This window comes from Anser anser (assembly GCF_964211835.1).
Source record: "Anser anser genome assembly, chromosome: Z".
Classification (NCBI taxonomy): domain Eukaryota; kingdom Metazoa; phylum Chordata; class Aves; order Anseriformes; family Anatidae; genus Anser; species Anser anser.
Window position 1 is genome coordinate 35,791,426 of NC_139723.1, and position 20,872 is coordinate 35,812,297.

Here is a 20,872-nt window from a genome sequence, read left to right on the forward strand (position 1 = left end):
TATACATTTGTAATAAGATAAATTCTTGGCTAGTTTTGTATTGAAGAAAAAAAAAATCAAGGTTAATTGAAAGATATGATTTATCATTGATGATGTTTCCAGTATTGGGAGTGGCTGGAATATGAGTAAGTGTTTTCAAAGCTGTTTTGCCTCATACCGTTGATGGAGCCTGCAAAGATTATGCATATATGAGTTTTCATTTCTTTGGAAGTGCAGTTGGCTCTGAAGCTGGAACAGTGCAATGCAGAGCAGCGGTGACGGGGATGCTGGATTTGTGGAGCTGCATGGCCGTGCTCAGCTGCCGGACGTAGGAGCAAGCACCTTCTCCTCGTCCTCTCCTCTGTGGTGAATGCTGCCGCTGCTCAGGAGAGTGGCTGGTTGAATTGTTGTTTCTCTTCACAGAAAAGGCCAAAGGCAGGGAGGGAAGGGGAGGAGAAGCAAAATCCAGCACAGGAAGGTGTCTTGTGAGCCAAATGAACTGCAAAGAGGTCAGGCACAGAATGTTCTCTCCAAAGAGGGCCTCTGCAAAATTCCTGACAAAATCCTCACCGTTTGGTAAATCCCCCAGGGGAGTGTCGGGTCTGCTGTTCCTGCTTGGAAGGAGAAATACCCCACTGAACTCATACTGACAGCGCTCAGAGCTGCCCCCAGCCTGCCCGGCCTCCCTCCGTCCCCGTGCACGGGGCGCAAGAGGCCGCATGCCCCACCAGGCCTCATGGGCCTCGCCAGCTGCCAGTGACCACCCCTGCTGCTGAGCACTCTGTCCTCTGTAATTAGGGAAAATTACACTGAAACTGGTGGGGAGCCCCCTCTGCCTCTGGCTTCACAAAAACCAGGTCTCACATCTGCTGCCTGTTTGTGCAAATCTCTTATCTATGCTTATAAACAGGTGGCTGGGACTGTTAAACCTCTCAGCTCTGTAACAGCAGCCACCTGGTGAGCACAGGTTTGAGCACATCTCTGAGAGGTGCCAGGGATGGCTCACCTGGGAGTGGGCAAGCAAGGGGCTGGATGGTGCAGCTTCATGTAGAGGATTCCCAAGCCTGATATATGGGGGGACACTCAGACGGCTGAGCACCGTGGTGACCTGGGGTAGCAGAGCTGTATTTGTGGGGCAGAGTCACTGTAGGCTCTGCAGGATAGTGTGGGCTGACCCCACAAGCCTGCCTGGGCTGGAAATAGGGATGCTCCAGGCACCCACGCTCTCCTTTTAGTGTCCAAAGCATGAGGATGCCAATGATGTCCTGACATATGTGCCCTGTATAAAATGCTTGAGTTGGTCCAAAAACTGTGCATGTGCCCAGCCTTGACAGCTTCACTGGAAGTGTAGGTTTCCTTTGTGCCCCATTTCCCCTGTGCTTTGAAAAATGTTTGATCATGCATGTCAAGGGAGCAAAGGTCTCAGACAATTATCTTGCTAGAAAGATGTACAAAAAGCCCATAGCCAGGCAGGAGAAAGTGCAGAGCAGCTCACCTCCTGTGAGATGTGCAAGAGGAGGAGCACACACACTCCTCTGAATGAGATGGTGGGGAGCCAGGTGCCATCACTGGGGCTGGGCTTTGCTCTGGGTCAGTATGGCTGTTTTATGATTTACACTGGTGCAATCCCATTGCAGTGCAGACAGGACAAGGTGAGTTGCGCTGGCTGTGTCTCTCAGCCCTCTAAAATTCCCATGCCTCAGTTTGCCTTGTGCAGTGCAAGAATGCTGGCACTTTCTTGTGTTTAGAAAGGAAAAAAAAATCAATCATGTTTTGGATGCTTTGAGGAGATAGAGATGGAAAGCTTTCCATTTAATTCCACGTGGCATGAGGAGTTTCAAAACAGAATCAGGGAAAGGGAGGGGAAGGGGGCAGTTTTCAGTGGAACAGTCTTGAATATCACCAGTTTTGATCTGTTTTGATATTAATAATTTGGACTCACTTGTTCTTTCTTATTATCACTGGCATTATTGATTTATATCTGATTTAATTAATGTAGAGCCTGTTGGCTTCCATCTCGCAGCAGGTGTTCTTCGTCCTTCCCTTTGGCAAGCAGTATCTGCTCTCTGCTCCAGGCACAATGGAAGCCTCTTGGCCAATATATGGTGTGGGTGATTAAAGGCTGCTGGGATGTACTCAGCTTCCCTGCAGGTGGCTGGCATATGATTTCTGACCAGCTCTATTTATTTCATATGCATTCAGGTAATATGTATTCACAGAATCACAAAGTGGTTGAGGTTGGAAGGGACCTCTGAAGGTCACTTGATCCAACCCCTGCTCAAGCAGGGACACACAGCGCATGTTGCTCAGGATTATGTCCAGGCAGCTTCTGAAGATATCCAAGGAGGGAGACTCCACAACCTCTCTGGGTAACCTGTGCCACCACTAAATCACCTGAAAGGTAAAGAAGTGCTGCTTGGTGTTCAGAGGGAGCTTCCTGTGTTTCAGTTTGTGCTCACTGTCTCTTGTCATGGCCCTGGGCACCACTGAAAAGAGCCTGGCTCCATCCTCTTTGCACCCTCCCTGCAAGTATTTAAGTAAGTGGAAGAGAGCACCCCAGAGCCTATCCTTCTCCAGGCTGAAGAGTCCCACCTCTCTCAGCTGTTCCTCAAAGGAGAGGTGCTTCAATCCCTTCATCATCTTTGTGGTCTTTTGTTGGACTCTTCCCAGCACACCCATGTCTCTCATGTACCGAGAGACCAGATCTGGACACAGCACTTCAGGTGTGGTCTCACCAGTGCTGAGGAGAGGGGAAGGATCATCTGCCTCCATTTGCAGGCATTATTTTGCCTAATGCAGCCCAGGCCACCATTAGCCTTCTTTTCTACAAGGGCATATTGCTGGCTCATGTTCAGCTTCGTGTCCAGCAGGAACCGTGGGTACTGTTCTGCTAGGTTGCTTTCTATCTGGGTGGCCCCCATCATGTCCTGGTACCTGGGGTGGTTCCTTGCCAGGTGCAAGACTTTGCACTTCCTCTTGTTGAACCACATTGAAGCAAAAGGCACTGCTGGGGCAATGGTACCACCTCATGACTCTGTTTTCTAAATCAGCCCTGAGGAGGACAGTCAGCCTCGAGGCTGTTGCAAGATGCTGTGGCTCTGTCCTGACCACAAGCTCTGCCTCCTGCCCCATACCACCAGCTTTCTGACATCTTCCTGGGGAGGAACTTAACTCACATCAGTGACCATACTAAGGAGCTCTGAGACAACATTGCCCGCTTTTTAGGCTTTTAATTTGCGAGGAATTAACTGAGGACTAAGAAAACCTTAAGGAGAGCCCCCCCACCCCAAGAAGCCACATGAGGATATTCACAAAGCAGTGGCACTCACTTTTGGTGAAACCTGATCCTGCCAAGGAGCCAAAAAGAATACATATCACTTCCCACTAGCTTTGGCAATGATAGCACAAGTGCAAGTGTTCAGACCTGTTCAGGACAGCAAGGAGAACCCATAAAGTGCAGTGAGTCTCCCAGAGATGTCTCAGGCCCAGAAGGTATTTTCCAGGAACTGCTGTGTGAGCAGGGACAGCAGGATTTTGTGCAGCACGGAAGTGTGTCTCTGCTGTGACCATGAGATGTGTACTTAGACAACAGCATGTGCCTGGGGAATGAATGCCACAAAGCATGGACCTGGGAGGGGAAAGCCAGCAGAGGATTCAAGATAAAAAGATAGAAACTGACAGTGTGACAGGACTGCGGAAAATACGGGTGAGCAAGAAAAGATTAGGGCTAAGCAGAGACCTCGCTCGGGCAGATCAAGGCAGCAGACAGGGGAACAGAAGCACCATTGGTCCAGAGCAGTGTCCTCATGCTCCTTCAGCCAAGTCTGTGCACCTACAGATTGGGGAGGATTTCAGCAAGGATGTATTTCTCTGGAACTGGGAGAGGGGAACTGGGCTGAGGGCTCCTGCCTCGCAAGCAAGCTACCTCTGCCTGCTTGTCAGTAAAATGGGCTGCGTTATGCTGCCCAAATTCTGGTATCATTTTCAACATGGCAAAGCTTTGCAAATGCTGCTCAGCCACCATCCTGCCAGCACTTGGCTTTGCCCCATCCCTTGAGACATGAGTCCATGCTGAGGCCCTGCAGCATTTGCAAGCCTTTGTTTACACACTCCAGACTTTAAGCACTTGCAATTTTGTGGCCTGCCCCACACACCCTAAAAACTTGTCCTTAACAGTTATCTCTGGATTTGAAACTCCTGTGAAAACAAAAACAACTGGTTTTGGCTGCTCTGCCAAACAGTCTCTCTCCATAAAAAGAAGACTGATTTTTCTCTCTGGGTAAAGTAAAAGGTTACAACAATATTTAGTTTGAACTTTCTTGAGATCAGGCATTTATTTTCGTTCACTCTCTCAGCGTGTGTGTGTGTACATGGAAAGTACCTTGAAGTGAGTCAGCATTACTCAAAGTGAATCATTGGTCACTGCTTCTCTGGGACATTCATTCAGTGTTGCATGCAAGTTTTCTCTTCCTTGCAAGCCAGTATGGGATTATTTGTGTTTCTTCCAGACTGCCTTAGATATTAAGGCACTGGCTCAGAAACGTAGCAAGGGACTATCTTATACCCACTGGTATCTTGAGGGAAGGCTTGGTAATGGACCACTAGTGCAGCAGTAAAAAGAAATAGAAGCATTCTTTTAATCTCCTCTCCAAAATAAGAGACTTGCCTCCATCTGGTTTAGCCTGCATCACTATGGAAAACTTTGTTGCCTCACGAAGCAGTGGTATCTCTGAAAGGAAGCAGCAGAAGTGTAAGAGCTCTTAGCTCTCTTCTTGTCATGGAATCAGACACACTCGTAAATCCCAGGCCAATGTAGATTTTGAAATGACTTTGAAGGGCACCTAAAAATCACGGAAGAAAGAAAAAAGATCTGCACAGTAAGGGCTTTGGAGAAACAGGTTTAATTTCTTATCTGCTGTATACTTCAGATTCAATTCTCAGGGCACATCCTGGTTTGCAAGGATAATTGCTGATTCTCTAGATAAGTTGCCCTGTTGTGAATGATATCAAAGTGTGCATTTTTTCTGTGAACTACTTCACCTGATTCATTCCAGGGATTCAAGAGCTGTATTAGTCCTTCTTTTTAAAAATGGCCCATAACACTGTGAGGAGGCTTTTTCTTCCCACTTCAAGAAATGTCAAACTTTGCTCTGTCACACACTAACTCTACAGCACCCTCCTGATGAGGGGCTGCGTCTCCTTGTTAGCAGTCTCTTCACCCCTCAGCAGACAGTGGTGACATTGCCATGTCCCCAGCTCATCAGGAGCAGTGCAGTAGTGTGTCTCTATGAGCCAGGAGTGCAGGCACGTTGCTGCTTCCCAGGGGAGGCCCTTGGCAGGGCTTTGCAGGGGAGAATGGAGACCATCGGAGTAAAGGTGAAAAGTACAAGGCTTCATGTGTTTACAGTTTCTTCAAGCAGTTCTGCATTTGATATGAATGCAAGGAAATACGATTATGTTCAATGAATGCAGAGGGGAAGGTATGTGTGGACTGCTGGTCCAGTGAGCTGAAGATGATGCTGGGACAGACACCATGGGCAGGGCTGGGATGTTTCTGCTGCTCAGGCCAGCCTTGGTGGCTCCATAACCCCAAGCTGCAGCAGTCCCAGGTTGTGCCTGTGCAGTGGGGTACATTGTTTTCCTGTAAGTCCTGAGCTGGTTGTCTAAGAGAAGTAGTGTAGAGACCCTCTGTCAGCTCTGGACCAGTCATGGGCAGTTAAGGAAATCTGTCTGCTCAGGGGCTGGGGAACAAGGCTGGTCTAAGAGTTTGGCAAGTTTGAATGGACAATACTGCAGCCACCACAGCTGGCAGCAGGTTTTCCAGATCAGAAAAATGCAGCTGTTCTTGCCCCTTTTGAAATCCCAGCTGGAAAATATCTTAGGAATCCTCCCTCTGACTGCCTGCTTAATCTGTGTTCTGTCACCCCTGCAGTTTTGACTCCTTCAGAAGGCCGTTGCAGCTGAGGATGGAGCCAGGGGTGTGGGGGTTTCCCTCAGCAGCCAGGTTTTTTCTCTCCTCCCCTCTTTCCAGCCCTGTGGATTCTTGCTGGGGAGCTGGAGGGCTGGAGTGGCTCCCCATCCTGATACCAGCAGGAGTGGGAAAGGCAGCCAGGAATCTCTGGAGTTCACTACCATCGGCTGGAGGGAGGGCGAGGAAGAGCCCTGCTGGTGAGTGACTTGGAAAAAAAAATAGAGTAAAAAGAAAGTTGAAACAAGGAAGAGAACACTGGCATTTATGAATGGCTTGGCACGACATCTGCTCTTGGACATGGTAACTGACACAGAGTTTCCAGCGGTCTCACGTGTCCAAAGAAGAGTGGCTAATAATGCCCAAGCTGCCTATTGCTTCAGTCACTTCAGTTCCGGAGGAAGGCAGGGGGGTGAGGGGAAACACCCTTTACAAAGACCTCTTTTTTTTTTTTTAAATATACTGATTCCGTGCATGCTGTGGAGGGACTACACACAAGGAGGTGCTCTCAGGTCACCCCCTCTGTGCTGTATGGAGGTAGAATAGGGGTGGGTTGGAGCACACAGTCTAACTTTGGAATTTCACCATTTGGTTGAGATGCTGGAAAATTGGTATTCTTGATCTTGGATATGGGGTGCTATCAGGCACTTCTTACTCTCTGTTTTTTTTTTGTTTTGTTTTGTTTTGTTTTTGGAGTGGAGGAAAGTTGCTTTGTGCTTATAAAGCAGCTGGGAGCAACAGCAACCTGGCAGGTATCAGGCAGATAACAGGGTCATCTTGGGAATTGTGTTTTTGTGTAGTGTCTTTAACACACTGGTCACAAAATTCCTGGGATACAAAGGTAACCATAAACTTAAGACTCAAGACGATTTGTCAGCTGTTACTGTGAAAGCAGGAAAAGGGAAAAAGCTAGGTGATTCTTTAAAGATGGAGACAATGTGGGAAGAGGCACTGAGAAAGCCTGTGCACAGTCTAGCAGGGAATGGTTTTAAATTAAATTAGATCACAAACTTTAAGCAAACCTGAAAGCCAGATACCTAAAAAAGATTTTGAATTTGGTTTTGTTATGACTGAGGAGGAAAGAGAGAGTAAGTGAAACTAACCACTGAACCACAGTTTTTGATGATCTTGGCTGTAAAGAGGACAAGGACTTGGAGAGGTGGGTATTGTTCCTATTGCTTTTGAGTGTGTTGTGGCTAATTGGGATTTATGCAAACAAGACAGGTATTGCAGGATGAGATGGGCAGAGCAGGGGATGTAGAAGGACATCAGTAGAAGTAAGATTAAAGTCAAACACAGGATTCAAAAAGGCTGTGACTCTCTTAGAGTAAAAGGTAATGGAATATTAATAATCCCTCTGAGATATTCTGAATCAACAAGAAAAGAATGTCTGCCAAATCCAAAATGAAGTTGTTCTTCAGCGAGAATTTTACGGAGTTGAGATGTTACTGCCTCCTTCTCAGAGATAAAGATTTACAAATGGCTTGTAAAAGGAACTCCTAATGAGTTAGTATATTTGCTGTATGGCACCAGAAGAGGCATCTGTGCTGGTGACCCTGTACAGTTTTTCTAGTCACAGACCAAAGAATAATAATTACATATCTCAATGCCTGTTGAAATGGTCTTATTTTTCCACATCCAGAATTTTCATTTGTGGCAGTATGCATTCTCTATCTGAAGTGCATATCAATTAAATTAAATCAAACATCAATGAAAATACATGTCTGAAGTCTTCATGTCAAAAGATCCTGTGCGGTCTTTGTTTGTCCCAAATCTTTGTGGCACAAAATCCTCTGGTATCTTTACCAACCATGCAGATTTACACCTGCTGAGGAGATGAATCTGGAATTTAAAACAGATTTTACCCTTCCCTGAAGGATACAGCTTTTCGTGCATTTTCAGTCCTGTTAAAATGGTAACTTACTGCTTTCTTAGTATTGTTTTTGATGGCATGCCTTTAGATAAACTAAATAATTTCATGGTTTAGCTAGTCCTAGTGGCTAAGCTCTATTTTTAATACAATCTTGCAGGTTTCCTCCAGTAGCATAAATAAATAAATAAATAAAAATAATAGTTAAAACAACAAGAACAAAACACACACACACCAAACAAGACAGGACCTTTAACACTGACATGTTATCAAAAGGGGTTGCCAAGTCACAAGTCTTTAAGTTCCTGAGGTCATCTGCAGGAGGTGACACAACAATGGACCATGTTTTGTTCTCCAGTATTTCCACAATCCATTTTAATTGCAGAGAAAGCAATGAAATCCACACTGCCTCTTCCTAGGAGATATTCCTATTCATAGATTAATACAACATCTGAGTGCTTTTTTGATTGCTGTCAGGATTTATTGATTGCATTGCAGTTATATCTGAAGATTCTGGTTGAGAACATGTATCTGAAAGCTGAAGGCAAGTGTTGTTTGCATTGCTTGTTATTGAACTCTGTTTTCCCTACTTCTGCCCAAATCCTTAACTCTACAATATGTGTGTTTTGCAGTCATGTTGTGAATGCACAACACTGGTCATATCAAGAAAAGAATGTCTGCCAAAAGATTTATTCATTTGACAAAAATATTGAAAACATTTTATGGTTTATCAAAATCATTTTTATTTTCCTTGCTTCTCTCTCAATTTTCTATTTGAAAACAAAAATGAAAAAAAAAAAGTTGAATTAGTTTTCCTCATGCTTTTCACAGCTTAAAGTCTTTGTGTGCTTAAATCAATAAATAAAATTAATTAACATTATTGAAATACTTCTGACTCTATATGTCCCGCATAGAGCACGAAGAAGGGATAATTTTTACTACGTGAACTTTTTGATGGAAATTTTCATGTAGACTCACAGTTCCAGAGGCTGTAGGATAGTATCGCAGTTGCCCAACCAATAACGGTCAAACATAACTAGAAAAAAGGAATTTGGTATTAAAGCATGGACAAATCATAGATTTACACAGGAGTGTAGTAATGTTGTCTGTTTTGCTCCACATTTGTTTGCTGTCAGTTCTTAATATCTTTTTGGATGCTGTTGCCAAGCACTAAGCTGACTTTTTTGTTTTGTTTTGTTTTTGTGAAACAACCTATCAGCTCAGCCAGGTCTCACTGTAATTCTTCACGGTTTTTCTTACTACTTTGAGAAACTTTGTACCATCAAGAAACTTTACCTCCTTGCTCACAAAGCAGACCTGCCTATGGGTGATAGCCTCCTTTCCATGAACTAACATTTACACTAGGGCCTCCTTTTTATGAACTACTTACACCTGTCATGACTGTCCTTCCTGTACCAAGGTTGCTTAGTGTCCTTAGAGGCCTCAGGTGAAGGCTTGTGTCAAAAGCTGTAAGAAATCCAAGTAGACTGTATCATATAAATGTCCCGTATGTGAACAGTTTTTCATCTCTTCAAAGACCTCTAAGAGGTTTGTAGGAAGGGTCTTCTCTTTACAGAAGCCATGTAAGTGCTTCTTAATTAGAGTATATTTATCCAAGTGCCCTCTGGCTCTGCACTTCATTTCAGATTTCTCTTTTTGGTAGTTAGCCTAACAGGTCTGTATTTTCCTGCAGTGTTTAAAATAAAAAATTGTTGGCCTCTAGTTTTCCAATGCCAAAGGTGTTTGAAGTGAGATGCTGCTTATTCTGTTAGTAATTCATTTCTTCCATACGTGAGTTCCGTTTGGGTTTCTTGGAGAATGCCTTACGGTTTTGGTGACTTGCTACTGTTCATTTTGCCCATCCGTACTGAAATTTCTTCCTCAGCTATTTCAGTCTTTGAGAGATGCTCTGGTGAATTGCCCCTTCTACTTTCTCCTTCTACCTAAACAAAGAGTTCCAGTCTGGGCATTACCCCAGTGTTTGAACTTCTTTTTGGTGCATGGCATTCATTTAACCTCCTTGCAACGCTCTTGTTCACTCTCAACCCTCCTCCCACAGCCTGGTTGTTAGCTGGACCTATTAATTCTGCTGAGCTTTTTTCTACTTGTGATGCAGAAAAAAAAATATAAAAAATTAATAAATAGCTTGAGTCTTTTTGCTAGTTTCTCCTATTTTTCACCTGTAATTTTGCATTTAGTGCCAGACTTAATTTTCCCTTTACACGCCTTGTCTGGAAACAGTTTCAGCTTTTTGAATTCTTAATTCTGTAATTGCCCTTATTTTTCTGCTTAACCACATTGGTTTCCTTACTATTCTTACTCTTTCAGAGGAATTTAAATAAAGCTGAATGAACTGGTAAAGGTGAGAGTTTTGCTGAAAGGGGACAGAACAAGCTTTGTCAAATAGAAGGCTTGAAGGCAAAACATAAATTTTTGCTTTGCCTTTGCTTTTTTTTTTTTTTTAAATCAAAAATAAACAAAGCATTTTGTTTATTTATATATATAAATAATTTTCTTTTTTTTTCCAGAGAAGGATGTTTGCAAATATGGGGTCCTTATTTCAGCCAGATGCATTTCTGTACTTCAGCAAACTTGACTGATGAAATGACCAGTCACCGTAAAGTGATGCTGACATCACTTTATTGGAGAACTCACCTTGAGTTCTTCTCTGCATTAAGAATCTCACATGTCTAATGATTTTAATTCAATCTTCCCTTTTCTTCCCTTTCCCTACTCTTTCCCCACAGTTCAACACAACAGAGGTTGGGGGCTGGGTGGCCTGTCCAGCCATTGCTGCTGTGTGTCAGTGATGGTCCTTACACAGGACTTCAGAACCATTATTATGGTTTCTAGTCAGACTGCCTGCATCCACTTAGGCTGTGGCTGCTACTGTAAGGGGTGGAGAGGCTTGTTTATTCCTCCCTCCTCCACCCCCTGGTCTGCATCATTTGCCAGAAGTCCTGTTCTCCATTAGACAAAAATCCTCTAAATCAAACAATGACTTGAATAACTCTCAAATCTTCATGGGCTTTTGAGATGAGGTTAGAATGAAAATGGGGAGAGGTAGATAAGCATTTCTGTTTAAACATTTCCAGTTGTCTAGTTCTAACAAAAGGTTTTTTTTGTGTGTTTTTTTTGTTTGTTTGTTTGTTTTTTTGTGAGCTTACTACTAAAAGAAGCATGTCCCTGGCGGTGTGGTTCTAGTGCAGTTTAGTATGGCTCTAACCAGCTTTTTCTCATTCTTTAATCTTTTTAGCTCTGCTCCAAGTTCCTCTGGGATCCCAGGGCTGTTCCTCAGGCTGCTCCTCTTTTATACATGCTTTCCTCTTACATTATTTTTTTCTGAGTCCTAGATGAAACACATCCAAGCATTCTGGGCAAATAAGAAGTGATGGGATTTGTAAAACAATCCAGAAGAAAGAGAACAAGTCAGCAGATGCATCTCTGGATGGATGTGCAGGAGTGTTTCTGCTTGTCTGTTTTTCAGAAGAAACCTAGAGTTAAAATGTCAACAGTCAAAGAATATTCGGCACCTAATTTTTTCATATACTTCATCTGCCATAAATGCTCTCTAACTTCAGCTGTGTTGGTGTTATTTCTGCTCTTTGCTGGTAAGCTCCAAATTTTCTTCACTTGCACATTGTCACTGAAAGCACTGATTTATTTTTTTAGTAGATATGTAGGCATTGTCTAATTAAAAACTTGTTATCACAAAACACAGAAAAAGATACTCAGCATTTTTCCTTTCAATTTTATTCTTTCCTAATTTTATACCCTTTTCCTCCTCAAAATTTTTAAAACAAAAGCTTTGAGGTAAGCATGTTAATTTGGGGAAAGCCTTAAATAAATCATTATTTATTTCCTCTTGACCTTTAATTCCATTTTATTTTTATACATTTTTACACATTTTTCCTTCATTTTTTCTCCCAAAAGGAGAAAAGGAGAAAACAGAGAAAAAAACAATTATGTGTTCTCCCTTGGAATATGGACTAAATTCCTATGGTCCTCTTTTGGAGGACATTGTGGAACCTGGAGGGAAAATACGTATCAGTTCTTGATCTGTACTGTAAACAAATGTTTGTGGTGCCTCTTTGCTGCCTAGGAAGAATACACCTGAAAATGAACCTAGCTTCATATCAGGCAGGTCTTTTATAACCTTTCAGCTTGTATTTCTTTATTTAGAACTATCTGCCAGTTATTCTAGCAAGAGAGAACCTTCTGCATGAGCTGCTCTCACTGTTCCTCTTCCTATTGTTTCAGTGAGTCTCTCCTCAAGAATGGCTGGTCCAGTGAAACCTGTGCAGAAAGACTTGTTACTTGGTCATTCATGGCATCCTGTGCATTGAGCATGCTTATGGAAGAGACAATGAACGTGCAATGGCAATAAAGTTCTAAACAGTATTTAAGGCTGTGCCTAGTGATAAGCGACACATCCAGAGTGGTAACACTAATCCAACTTCATGCTAGCTGCAGCCATTCCCCCATAGTGTAGACAGTGGAGGTGCCCTGGGGGAGGCCAGCTGCCATCTGAAAGGCATCAGTGGGGCAAAGTGATTTGAAGTCCACCATGCAGCAGTGCAGGATGAGGCCTCTGTCACAGCCAGGTGAGGCTTGAGGTGCTGGGATCAGGCTGGTGGCAGGGCAGAGTACCTTTGTACCAGGTGACTGGCACACAAACAACAAGGGAAGATGCTTCTCACCCTGGAGAGATGATGACGTTTGGGTGATGGGAGGCCTAACCCACCATGTTGGAGGGCTATGAAAATGTGTGCAAGGTTGTGTGGGGAGCAGTGGAGACGGTGTGCTCCAGAAGTCCTGAGCTGGCCAGGGTACTGACCCGAACTGTCCTACACTTGCTGAGATCAACACCTTTCCTGTGGATTTGCCGCAAGGGAAGAGCCACCTCACCCAAGGTACCCAAGTGTGACAGGCCCACCCATGCCATGTCAGAGGGGTCGCAGGTCTCATAAGGCTGGAACGTGGTCTGCTGCTCTCAGCTGGTTTGGGTTTCTGGCACGCAGAGCAGAGCTCGGCAGCACCAGGGACAAGTGCTGGCATGTGCTGTCAGCTTCACCCTGGCATTTTTGCTTAAACAGCATAGCAGGCTGGACCTGTCTTGATGAAGTGTAATACGGAGAGGGAAAAACTGGCCTCCTGCCCAGACCACGACAATGCAGATTGAATCACTCTCACATTCCTTCCTGGCTTGACTTTGCACATGCAAAACCACCCACAGCGGGGGCTTAGCTATGTGCTAATGCCAAAATAGAGACTCTGTGGATGAGCAGAGCCTTCTGACATCTCCTGTCATGTCTTGTGGTTGAATCAGGTGTGGAGCTCTTTGTTGGCTACCAAACACAATTCCAGGAATGAATTCTTGTCTCATTGTCTTTGACTGATGTGGGTGTGCTTGCTACAGCACTGTAAGAAAAGCCTCTCTTGGTTATATGATTGTGTGCCAGATCCATTGGCCTGCAATATTTTTTTTGTAAGACTTGCAGGAGCCTCTTTGTACCCATGGTTCTGCCTGTTGTTTCTTGATAAACAAGCTCTTTGGAAAGCAAGGATTCCTTTGCACCACTTTCACACAGTCTGCCTCAGGGCTCCAGTTATTATATTATGCTCTATATCATCATATATTAGGGCTGTCAGGTGCATCTCTGGTATCAGAGAGAATGGTATCTGTATTCTGTTATTTAACCATTTGTTAATGTCCAGAGAATTTGTTTATTACGTTCATGTTTTTGTGCTGCATATGGAAAAATAATTTTATTGTTGTTTAGAGAGTTTTTCTTATTTTGCAGGATAATTGCCCAACATTGTATGGGACGATCTCTTCATTGGACTTAGTTTCTGCATCAAAAGGTAAGAGGTTTCAGTAACCTCAAATGATATTTTCCTTTATAAAGTCCCCCTCTCCCCCTTTCTGTTTGTGGTTTTAAAAATAAATTCTACCTTTTTTATTTTCCCCCTTTCCTTATTGAAAAGTCAAAGTTCAAAACTGTAGGTGACTAGGCAGCTACACTGTTGTACAACATCAGCAAAAATAAATGTAACAAAGGATAAAATAAAAGGATATGTTGAAAGGTGATGGCAGGGGAAATCTGTATGCAAGAGCAGGAAGTAAGGACCTCTTGAATGAGGTTGTAAATCAACACTTAATTGCAGGTAGATGTTTCATAGGGATTGGAAGTGTCACTTTGCCCTCTGATAAACCTGAAACAACTTACCAAGTCTCAGAGCCCTGCTTTTGCAAGAAACATGCTGTGAAATTCATGCAGATTAGTACTTCCATTGTTTGTATCTGGCTCAGAGCAGAGGTCACGAGCAGAGCTGTGTAACTTTGCTCTAGCAGCAATGTGGGTGCACATCAGATCCTGCTGTTTTATTCTGCTGTGAATGTAGGTCTTGGTTTATTACATCTCCTGTACAGCTGTCCATATTTAATAGGTCTTGTGCCTTTGAAGCATAAAAAATAATAACTCACACCTTCAGGTTGTTATTTTGGAGTGCTAGTCATATTGCAGATCGAATATATTGTGTAGATTCTTTAAATGAAAAGGAGTACTTAAAGGGTGATGTGAGATGTCTGAGGCCCCTAGGACCTCCTTTGTTTAGACCAGTAATTTGACCTTTTCTTCCTTAAACTAAGGGAAAGGAAAAGCAGAGAAAGATCCAGCTATTTTGTGCTAAAATCGTAAATGTATAAGGCAATCCTTTATGTGTAAAGATTAATCTGAACGGATCAAATAAGAAGGACTAGAAAGAAAAGGGAGACATGAAGAAAGGGAGAAAATTAAGAAGGTAAGCAGCAATCCGGATCTTGATCTTATGTTTCTGGGTACAGTTTCCAATTATCCAGTCTGTACATAATAAGTTTCAAATGAAGACTTATTGCTTCTGTTCTGCTTCATGCTGATTATTCACTGCCAAGTGCCTGGTATTCATAGGCATCACAGGGAAACTGATGCTTCAGCTGCTTTTGTGTATCTGCCACTTAGGAGTTACCCTTGAGTCCCAGCAACTCCTGTGCTTTCATAAATGGAAAGCTGTCTTGATCTGATACTAGTCATTGGTGGTGGAAAGCTTATTTCAATGTATCGTCTGGATCTGAAAATGCTACATATGAGATTGGAGGTGTGGGGGAGTAGGAGTAATTCCTTAATTTCTACTCAGTAATACCATGCAGGGCGTGGTCTTTAGGAGGTGAGTGCTGCTGCTGTTGTGCATAATATACATCTTGTTCATCTTCATCTTCATCTTCATCTTCTTCTTCTTCTTCTTCTTCTTCTTCTTCTTCTTCTTCTTCTTCTTCTTCTTCTTCTTCTTCTTCTTCTTCTTCTTCTTCTTCTTCTTCTTCTTCTTCTTCTTCTTCTTCTTCTTCTTCTTCTTCTTCTTCTTCTCTTCTTTCTTCTTTCTTCTTCTTTCTTCTTCTTCTTCTTCTTCTTTCTTCTTCTTCTTCTTCTTCTTCTTCTTCTCCTTTTCTTTTTTCTTCTTATTTTTTCAAAATTTCCTGTAAACTCTTCAAAGTTTAAAACAGAGACCATATCTCTGTTTGACTTGGCTTAATCTGAAGGCCCTGTCATCTCTTAATTAAATTATTTTACTAAGTGCTTTGAGGGGAAGGGTTGCTGGTGGGAGAACACATGGCACCACAGAAAAAGAAAGTGTTTGGTGATTAACTGCTTCACTGATTCCAAGGGTTTTTTGTTTCTGATTTTTCTTTCTTTTGCCCTTCTGCCTGCCAAGAGCTACGCAGGGCAGCAGGTGCTGAGATCGGAGCTGTGCTTGGAGAAATGGCTCCATGGTGTTTCTCCTCCTGGGAGAGGACTGAGTTTTCATTTCCAGCTTTTCCAGCTCAGGTTGTGGCAGTGTGCAACCCTGGAAGGAGCAGGGAGAGGGGGAGCCTGTTTGATTCATTGTGACAGCCCGCTCCTTCTCTGATTTCATGCATGATGTATAGCATACTGAGCACCCCTCTGTCTTTCTGACACATCTCCAAGGCCCACTTTATTGTGATATCTGAACACTGTGTGATCTTTAGTGCTGTTATCCTCCCAGCATTCCTGTAAAGCCAGTACAAGCACACTGTTCAGTTCTAAAAACAATGAATGCATTATGTTTGTGAACAATTATTTTTATCAGCACTCAATAGAAGTTGGGCACTTCTCACGATGGGAAGAAGACCATGTTTCAATACCTGCACCTTTTCAACATCCCTAACCTTTATCATTTTCTGCATGCTACCAGTTACATTTCAAGGAAGATGGCTCTTCTTTGTGATCAAAGTTGTGGACACTTTTATTACGCAATCACAAAGTTAGCTGACAACGAAAATCTGTATTGTGTTAGGTCCTGTAGAAATGTATATGAAAAGATGGTCCCAGGACCAAGGACTCACTTGGAGGAAAAGAGAATTGCAGAGAAGTTAAAGTTAACTCCAGAGCAAATTAACTTTGTGTGAGTACATTTATGTGTAACTGCTTGGGTGTTGTGCTCTTCAGGAAGTGAGTACTGACCAAGCTGTACTAAATGGCACACTCATGAGAGTTCATTGTTACAGCATTGGAAGAGTAAATAACACTGCCAGACGTGAGTTTGTCCTAGTTTTTGTTGGTTGGTTGTTTGGTTGTTTTTGCTTTATTTATTTATTTATATATTTATTTATTTAAAGACAGAATACTTTCAAAGCAATGTAACACTTTCTCATAAATATGAGTCTGTAAATCTTTCCCTTAAAGGATTCCCATGCCCATATATCAACTCCAGGGATGATGTTTTCTATGATGTAAAACTTTTTCTCTTCTATTGAGGTTTCCCACATGTCTCATTTGTTGCAAGCGGGATCTGTGATCCCACTTGCTTACAGAGGATGCTTATGGCATTGTGGAAAGAAACTTTTCCCTGGGAATCATCCCTACTAACACTGATGGCTGTTCCATGTTTGAATCTGCCTATTCTTGTAAGATGTGATTGCCAAAGTGGAGATTTTATATGTGTAGAGGGAGCACTGGAGTTGTAACTTCCTGGCATGCTGCTTTGCAGGCAGTTCTAGGAAAGCACATCCCTGTGCTTTCACATCGTGAAAGTGATGTGGAAAAACTTTGCAACCAATTTGGGCGTAGAGAGAAAATGATTGTGATGGGAAAGTTTAAAAGTAGCAGCCCTGTATGATCAAAAATGCTCAGTGGATATAGATAGAGGAACTGTGGCCTGTTTCGTTTTAGGACTATTTTTCCTTTTCTTTCTGAAGGGGCGGGAGGGGCTTACACTTCTGACAAAGAGAAAAAAAGGAATCATGTGGTTTGAATTATCTTGCACACTCAGAAAAAAAGTTTATTCTTTTAGAGTAAAGAAAAGCTAAGAATGCAAGGAAATATCTGCCCCTATTTGCATATTTTGAAAAAAAAAGACAACTATGAATCAGAAGGTGAATGAAACAGCATACTCCCTCTCCTCTCCTCTCCTCTCCTCTCCTCTCCTCTCCTCTCCTCTCCTCTCCTCTCCTCTCCTCTCCTCTCCTCTCCTCTCCTCTCCTCTCCTCTCCTCTCCTCTCCTCTCCTCTCCTCTCCTCTCCTCTCCTCTCCTCTCCTCTCCTCTCCTCTCCTCTCCTCTCCTCTCCTCTCCTCTCCTCTCCTCTCCTCTCCTCTCCTCGAGTCTCCTCTCCTCTCCTCTCCTCTCCTCTCCGCTCCTCTCCTCTCCTCGAGTCTCCTCGAGTCTCCTCTCCTCGAGTCTCCTCGAGTCTCCTCTCCTCTCCTCGAGTCTCCTCTCCTCTCCTCGAGTCTCCTCTCCTCGAGTCTCCTCTCCTCGAGTCTCCTCTCCTCGAGTCTCCTCGAGTCTCCTCTCCTCGAGTCTCCTCTCCTCGAGTCTCCTCTCCTTGAGTCTCCTCTCCTCTCCTCTCCTCGAGTCTCCTCTCCTCGAGTCTCCTCGAGTCTCCTCTCCTCGAGTCTCCTCTCCTCTCCTCTCCTCTCCTCTCCTCTCCTCTCCTCTCCTCTCCTCTCCTCTCCTCTCCTCTCCTCTCCTCTCCTCTCCTCTCCTCTCCTCTCCTCTCCTCTCCTCTCCTCTCCTCTCCTCTCCTCTCCTCTCCTCTCCTCTCCTCTCCTCTCCTCTCCTCTCCTCTCCTCTCCTCTCCTCTCCTCTCCTCTCCTCTCCTCTCCTCTCCTCGAGTCTCCTTTGAACACCATCAGGAATGTCTTTCTACCAGAGAACTTGCAACATATGCCTGAAAATTGGCATAGCACTTGTGGCTGAAAGATAAAATCTTTGCTTTCTAACTTATTATTTCTTTTTTCTGCAGGTGCAGAACAGAAGAAAAAGCTCTGGTTGATCATCAGTCTGAGGACTAGAGAAGGGTTGTTTGGAGAAAAAAGAGGAATTGGTTCTTTGAAGATTTGACTATCCTCAGAGCTGAGACTTGATCCATAACCAGGAAGGTTAGCACTTTCTGGGAATTGGTAAGGGGGCAGTGGAAACATGATTCTCTCAGAGCTGCTTGACTCTAGATTTGGAGACTTTGAAAGAGAGACTCATGGTGAGTTATTTATGACAAAACTGAAGAAGACAGCATTTTTAGACACTCCTACAAATGCTGAGAAATACATCAATGCAATGTAGTCCATACATCCTCAGTCACCATGAAGATCCAATCTACCAAATTTGTTTTGATCTAAAAGAAGTCAATGGAGAATATGATATTACCCACACACAGTTTGGCTTTGAGATTAATACCTCTAGCCTAGCAAGAGGAGTTTGCTCTTCCTTCACTTTACCTGAACAATGTTTTATGATCAGTCCTTAAAGCGAGATTCAAAGTGCAGTGCCATTCCCATGGACAGGACCTGCTCTTGCCTATTAGGCCCACATATACAGTCTGATCCTCTTTGTGTCTGAGGAAGCATTGTATCACCAGGAAGCTAACCTGTCTCTTCTCTGTGTAGGTTACCAGCCCCAATAGACATCCTCCTGTAATTCTTTCTCCAGTAAACTTAAGCAACTAGTTGTTTTTTTTTTTTTTTTTTTTTTTTTTTTCAGACAACTCCCACTCCTATTCAGTTTCTAAACGATTGGACTGGGTGCTAATTTTCCAATTTTGTCTACTAATCTGGTGGTCACTGATTTTTAATGGGAGATGAACTTGTGCCAGAACCAGCTGTTGATATAGTATTACTTTTCCTTTTAAATATTTGCATTAATGGCAGATTTACAATGCAATTCTCTGAAATATTCTTCTCTCTGCATGTGTTAAACTTCTTTTTTTTTTTTTTTTTTTTTTTTTGAAATGACCATACTGGAAATGTCTATATAATAAATGTTCATCATGCAGATGATTTTTAAAGGCCCCTTCCAACCCAAACCATTCTATTATTCCTTGATACAAACAACTGATCTGAAATCAGTTTAAAGGAATCTTTCAAACTTTGTGAAGGTAACACATATATTTTAAACTATAAGTATAATAAACATTAGTTTTATGTAACTAAAATTTTGCTATCTGCAAATGGTGTTTTCAGGACTGGGGTACATCCCTTTAACAGTATATTTGGGTTGGCTCTTTCAGAGGTGCAGTGTTTGCATCCAGAGGAAGAGGCTTCAGTTATCTTTACTTTGGGGGAAAAACACTGTTGAGGGCCACCTGCTAACATCTTGTAAAATGATCTGCCTCCATTTGTTTTGAGCTTGTGGCAATGTTAAAAATTTTGATTGGATTGATTTCAACCCGGTGATGTTCTTCCGTTATCTTGATGATGACAACCATCTCAATGTTAATAAGTCTATCAGTTAGGATTGTATCTTCCAAATGAATTGACCAGAGGAAACTCTGTGGGATTTTAATAGCAAATATGATTTACATGGTATGTGTATGTCTACATAGGTATGTTCAGAAGGGGGGAAGTAAGGGGAAAGTTATTTCACTAGCTGGTGTAATGTGTGATTTATTTTTACCCCTTTCCCTCGCTGCCTTACCCCTGTTGATTTCCACTTAGACAAAGGCTGTGATGTCACCTTTCAGTATGACAAATCTTTTTTCTTCACTTCTGACATTTACGCTTAACATCGGACAGGAAATCTCTCATATACCCTTTCTTTTTGAGGCTGGGAATGAAAGGAGGAGAGAAAACGATAGTTTTTCATGAGAAAGATAGTTTAAAGCAATTTATTCCATGCATTCTCTAGGGTTGAGCAGTCCAATGGCATCAGGGAAGCATCAGTTGGAAACAAACTTCGATGGAAATGGAAACATACAACGTAAAATGGGATTTTTGTGTTATATAGCCACCCAATATGCATCAGAAGAATTACAGAAGGAGTGATTTATTTCTCCCACTGCCTTTGCAAGGGACAGGTGTGAGCTCTCTTGCTGTGTTTGTAGGCCTTCTCTGGGAACTCAAAGCTTCCTGTTTTGCAGACTTTACTGTTGATGATACCACAACCCATTGTTGTGGAAATGATGATGGCGCCCTGGCGATTCCTTACTCCATCCACATCACCAGGCTGCATCAAGGGTCTGATTGCATTCCAGAATGTGTGGGTAATGTGTTAAAGTGACTAATGGAGAACACCCACAGGAATGCCACCCTTTATATTTAAAAAGCCAGATCAAAATTTCAGCTTCTAAAGAACCTACAGGGAGGTGCTCATCAGTGAGCTACAAACAGCCTCTGTTCTCCCTGGAGGCAACATCTGTGTGCAACTCAACTCCAAAGGCCTGACTCTCACTTACAGTGAGGACTTTGCCCTACCCTAAGCACTGATGGTGTTTTTAGGGCTGCCAGCCTCCTCTATGTGTGATGAAATAATACCAGCACAAAAGAACATGGGGTGGTGTGGTTAACCCCAAGTTAGGAGACAGAACACCTCTTCATCTGTGAAGTACACATTTTTATTGGCATCTATCCAAGCATTTCTTCTGACATGACTGTTTAAGCAAAAGTTCCCCCCCTGTTTTCCCAGCCCTGCTGATACAGCTATGGTGGTGCAACTTTAAATTTAGATCCTCCCTGTAGGCCATATATAAAAATTGCCCTTTTAAGTTTCCTCTGTGGTCAGAGTGATGT

General features: G+C 43.0%; 1 long non-coding RNA gene across 1 annotated transcript; it reads left to right on the forward strand.

The window, feature by feature from the left end:
* The first annotated feature begins 5,453 nt into the window (after positions 1-5,453).
* On the forward strand, positions 5,454-18,843 carry LOC310890156. The gene is made up of 3 exons (XR_014577076.1): positions 5,454-6,147; positions 13,622-13,682; positions 18,115-18,843. It is a non-coding gene; the product is annotated as an uncharacterized lncRNA (long non-coding RNA).
* Positions 18,844-20,872: the final 2,029 nt, after the last annotated feature.